Source organism: Pundamilia nyererei, unplaced genomic scaffold, assembly GCF_000239375.1.
Source record: "Pundamilia nyererei isolate P.nyererei 1_Seehausen unplaced genomic scaffold, PunNye1.0 scaffold00058, whole genome shotgun sequence".
NCBI lineage: Eukaryota > Metazoa > Chordata > Actinopteri > Cichliformes > Cichlidae > Pundamilia > Pundamilia nyererei.
This window is the reverse complement of record NW_005187459.1, coordinates 1496405-1501889: the sequence shown is the minus strand read 5'-3', so window position 1 is coordinate 1501889 and position 5485 is coordinate 1496405. Positions and strand designations below refer to the sequence as shown.

The 5485-nt window shown below is 41.0% G+C and overlaps 1 protein-coding gene across 4 annotated transcripts in view; it reads right to left on the bottom strand.

Annotated features, from left to right (window-relative positions):
* The window catches only part of LOC102193857 (prospero homeobox protein 1), a 31026-nt gene that overhangs the window by 24689 nt on the left and 852 nt on the right, over nucleotides 1–5485 (bottom strand). Inside the window, exons 1-2 of one of the 4 annotated variants that reach the window (XM_013911217.1) lie at nucleotides 3107–3152; nucleotides 1459–1960 (exon numbers count right to left, since the gene is read on the bottom strand). The exons of 1 other annotated variant lie outside the window; for it this stretch is intronic. The gene's annotated coding sequence lies outside the window, so the exon portion shown is untranslated. Of the gene's footprint in view, nucleotides 1–1458; nucleotides 2118–3106; nucleotides 3153–5485 lie in introns of those variants that run through there. 2 more of the 4 variants (XM_005734410.2, XM_005734409.2) reach the window with 2 other exon arrangements.

Below are 5485 nucleotides of genomic sequence, written 5' to 3'. Positions count from 1 at the left end.
CACACACACACACACACACACACACACACACACACACACACACACACACACACACACACACACACACACACACACACAACATCGCTGTTGGCTTTGTTGCAAACTGTGCAGTGTGGTGCACATGTTGCACATGGTATTTGATGTAATTCAGGGAGGAAAAATTACATTTTGTAGCAGATAAAACTGTGAAAGTACAGACTTACTGGATGCACACTGGGTTAAACTGTGACACCAGTATTCTAAAATAAAACATTTGATAAATGCCTTTGGCTCAGGTCGTGATAGCCATATCCAGGCATACAGACAAGACCTGATACATCCACACGAGTAAAAAAAAAAGAAAGAATGAAAGAAGAAAAAACGCACTTCACTGTCTGGGGAAACTTGCTTGAAATAGTCACCAGCACCTGTCTTTGCCGAACACGCACCTGTCCCCTATTGCCCATGCGCACTCTCACACTCTCCCGTTCTCTCTCTTAAAGAAAAAAAAAAACTTGCAACAATTTTAAGCATCTGTCATACTCACATACAGAAATTCACTCAAACTTAAAGGATACACCTTAATTAAAAACTCATAAACAATACACGCATAAAAGGACCATTTAAACCTCTCACGGAAAAAAAGGAAAATGCAAAAAGTTTTTTTTAAAGGAGCAAAGTTCAAGTTTTAAACTCAATTAAAAATAATTCTTTAAGGTTTGAACTAAAAGTCCGGCAACATTTCTTCAAGTGAGACTGAAATCTGTTGGTTTGGATATCTGTTTAGTTGCCAGCGAACAGACTTGGATATCAAAAGAGTTGCGCACACAATCGAAACACTGCGCTTTATCACATCTGTCCTAGAGAGCTACCGCACAAGATAGAAACCCCATTTACCAACCGGGAGGGCTGAGTACCTCGGTAGTTTACTGTGCAAGACTCTTTGTTTGACTTATCAATTAAAAAAAAACCCGTAATGAGTCGAAATAAGACTTAGCCAATGGGACAAAGACAATATGAGGTCATAGCAAATTCACAGTTTACAATAAGCGCGGAGGAGAGCCAAACACATGAAGCCTAAAAAAACAAAAAACAAAACCCAAAATAAAACCAAAAAACCAACCAAAAACAGCCGTTGTTAGAAATCACGATTCCTTTCGCACAAAAACTCGCTTCCCAAACTTACTTTTTTAAAGTTGGGAAATCAACTTGATCTCTGTGCTTTGATGAGGAAGGCTGGGCTACCGCTCGCAAATCATCCTCGAGACAAACACGGGCTGCTCGCGCAACTCTCACCACAGATCAAGATGAGGGTACGAAACAGAGCAAATAATGTCGTATCGAAATGATTAGCAGTTGATTACCATAATAAATTTCCCCGTTAACGATGTTTGATTTGTTTATTTTTTCCGCCCACCGTGCGCAGGCGAGGCAGAACGAGAACAAGAGAGGGAGGTATCCGAGGACAAGGTTACTTACCCTTTTGATGAAGAGGGGGACAACCTGAACTCCTGCGGGGGGGAAAAATGAGAATACGCGCAGGGCACCGAGGATTGTTGTATGCTGGAATATAACAGTGTCTCAGGGAATGAAGAGCTGGAATAAAGTCGGCGACGCGAGCGAAAAGAACAAAATAGGGGAAAAATATAGAAGATGAAAAGAGCTCTTGCGCGTCGGTCTCTCCCTCTATCCTGTGCTGTGTGAAAGAGTGAGAGACATAGAGAGTATGCTAGAGAGAGAGAGGGAGAGAGAGCGCGAGACCGCGTGTATGTGTGTCTCCGAGGCGCACTGGATGCAGAGGACTGGATGCTGGAGCGCTCCTCCGCCACTAAGATCCACTTTAAGACACGGCTGAAGGAAACAGGAAGACGTGCGCGTCATGAGCGGCGTGATGTAACGGTCGCAACCTACCAATAAGAAGCGTCCGTCGGGTCCGGAGAACAACTCGCTGAACTTGACCAGAGAATGGGACTTGAGCATGCTACCAAAGAGAGAGAGAGAGGAGGAGAGAGAGAAAAAAAAGGAAATAGCAGTCTTACTAATGTTTCTTCACAAATCACCGACGACGCGAGTAAGAATCGTTACACACTTTGACATGACACTTCTTAAGCAGCGGGGAAAATCACAACACACAGACACACACATACACATGGCTATGTTATTTATTTTCATGGTTATTCTTTAAAAAAAAGAAAGTTTCTGTAATAAACGGTTTAAGTGCTGCGCAGTCCCAGGAAATGTGGAATAAAGTGTCAGTAGCTTCAGCCAAGAATTTTGAATGTTTTTGAAATAATAATTGTTGGGAATATGAATCAAATAAATTGATTCATTTCGAAACGGATTAAAAATCATATTAAAGTTATTGTTAACAGTAAATGTTGTACCGTTTTTACGCAAATGTCTCCAGACATCTTTCAGCCTTCGTTTTATTTGTTTGCAATAAATTTCAAATTAAAGGTCTCTTTTGGAATCCAGTTTTTTTTTAACCCTTCTGTAATTTCAAGTTTCGATCATACTCGATTAGGCATTCTTTTAAACCCAGCCATCTTTAATGATTGTAATATAATAATATTAACTGTGTAATTTGATCCTTGTATGTCAGAGGAAACTATGCACGGCGTAGTTTTTTTTAGATCAGTCATGGGTATATACCGCATATACTTTTTTGTTTTATTTTTATTTTTCCGGCAAAAACACTGCCACACGTTTAGACCGTGCATTCTCGTGGGGGACAAACAAGTTGGGGGTCACTTGAGTATTGGGGGATAAAAATGGCATGTAGAGATATTTTACGCACGCGGGTTTCTCATTGGTTGCACCCAAGTCTGATTAATGGACGAGTAAAGCAAAGCAGCACATCACGCTTACAGCTCTGCTTTTGAATTCAGATTATCCAGAGAAGCCACTGTCTGAAGAAAACTAAACATCACTTTTGTAAAAAGCTCAATTAAGAGCCGAATATCGTCACGAAGCTTCTGTCAGCTTGCTGTCACTAAAACATCCCCCGTTCGAAACCTAAAGATGAATTCTAACCTGGTGGTAAAACGAAGAAGAATAAAGAAAAAGAATTTACCTGTATGTTTGCAAACCAAATGATTTTCAACATATTATTAGTTTTTCCACCCACCTGTAACACAACCTTGCGCACAGTGACACCTGATCCTTTCCACGAGGCTTCTGATTTATGAAATGATGACGGCTGCTCGCTCTCAGTCCTCCTGCTTTCTTACAAACTGGATGCTTCATCATAACACAGCCGCTTTTGCGCGCGGCTAAACAAATGTTTTAACCTTCGACATTTACAACAGGTGATATTCACAATTTTTTCTTAATATTACGAACATTTTACTGGGGCTGGATTTAATGTTTAGGATGGAGAGAATTATTTTATTCGATTGTTTTTGAGGGTACATGGCACATTCATCTATACTGCTGATCTTACGTTCCAGGTTGGCAAATAATAGTTTTCAGAAGAAAATTATTATTATAATTAAAATTATTATTATTATAGTAACGTAAAAACTAGATTTTTCATTTTTTTTCTTTCTCAAATTATATTTAACAAATGTTTTTAAAACGGTTTAAAAAGTTCTTGCACAATTGCTCATGAAATCAGCTATTTTTATTCCATGCTTCTCGCTTCGGATCCATTTTGTTGCACGTTTTTCTTTTTTCTTTTTTCTTTTTCTTTTTCCTTCTTTCTTTTTTCTTTTTCTTTTTCCTTCTTTCTTTTTTCTTTTTTTTTTATCCTACTGAACAAACAGGATCCTAAAGTACTTAACGAGAAATCTTATTTTCCATATGCCCCTCTGTCAGGCGCCAAAAAGGAAAAGGCGAGTCTCTTTTCCATGTCGCAAGCAAGTGTTTTTTAGGACGAACGAATTGCAACGAAGTCAGCAAAGTTTGGTGTCTGGAGTGGCTTTTCCAAAGCAGGTGTCCCGGCCCCCCTCCTGCTCCCTAACTGGCCTGTGGCTGATTTGGCCTCGGCTCCCCTGGGTGCCGTCGGTGCGCACACAGGCTGGAAAAACAGGCCGGGACATTAAAGAAAGCGTGTTTGGAAAAGGAAGACTCGGATGAGGTGTAGAGGAAACGTGTGGTTTAACACTGGCTGCTCTTATCGCGGCCCATTCCAGGTGGATCAACCCGTGGATTTGTTTCAAACTCCCTCTCTCCTCCCTACCACCACCACCTCTTTTGGATCGAGTGCGACACACCTCGATGCCCAAGACTGATAATACGCTCTGACATTGCGCACTGATGGCCGAATTTACTGACATATTTATTAGAGCTGTGCCCAAATGCAGAAGGAGGGAGTCTACAAAAACAATATTTCTCCCAGAGGTGTTATAAAGCCACATTTTTATCTCGTGCTGAGTGGTAATAAGTGCACGCACTCGGCGCATGGTATGTCGAAGTGGAGAGGAGCCAGTGGATTTTTCCTTAGTATGAATTTTGATCAATGTCGCCATTATTATTATTATTATCACTGTTATTATTATTATTATTATTATTATTATTATTATTATCTATTATTATTATTATTATTATGTAGCCTGGTGAATTGAATGTGAACAGACACAGACAGGTGGAGATTTCATGAATTTAAGTTTCCTGAATTAATGAAAGAATGAATATTATTTGGCAGAAGAAGAAATCTCTGGGGCAGCAGTTATAAAATGACCTTAATCAGATAATGACTTGATGAGCTCCTACAACAGCTCATTTCTTTTCAGAGAGACAGTTTTTGGAGAAATGAGAGAGCGACAGAGAGAGAGAGAGAGAGGGGGGGGGGGGGGGGAGAGAGAGATTTGCGAAATCATAAGCAGGGCGAGATGGTAGCGCTAAAAGCTGTTTTGTTCCGGAGAGGTCTCCCGGTCCCTGAATAAAAAGGTTTAGGAGACAGGACAGAGGAGAGGAGAGGAGGATTTCGGGATTCGAGTGTAATAAGTGAGTAGGAGTCTGAAGTCCTTGTTGGGCCTCATGTCCAGGACTTAATGTATTCAGCTTTCACGGCGGAGATGAGGATGCAGGAGGAAAATGTGCACTTGTTTTTGTGGTCAAGGTAAAATGGAATCTGAAATATAAGAAAGGTCCATAAGGCCCCAGCGCTGTAGTAAAATAACAGCAATTTACACATGTTTATTAATGATATTACTCCTTGGCTACCGGGTTGTGATAACTGGCACAGTGTGTTTACCCCCCCCACTCCGCAACCACTACCACCCTCCGTGACCCACATCTCTCTTTCTAGGCTACAAGTAGTGGCGATTATGGAGGCGTGTGCTTGTGCGCGTGCGTGCAAGAGGTGGCGGGGGTTGGGGTCATCCTCTATCGCTTGTTTTATGGCAGTTCACACGCACGCACACAAAACACACACTATCTTAAATTCAAATATGCTTTATTTGCATGAATGGGTATTGGCCATAGCTGCAGAAGCAAATGTATGACACAACATAAAGAGAAGCTAACAGGGAAATATGAGATGCATGTGCAAACCAAACAGTGA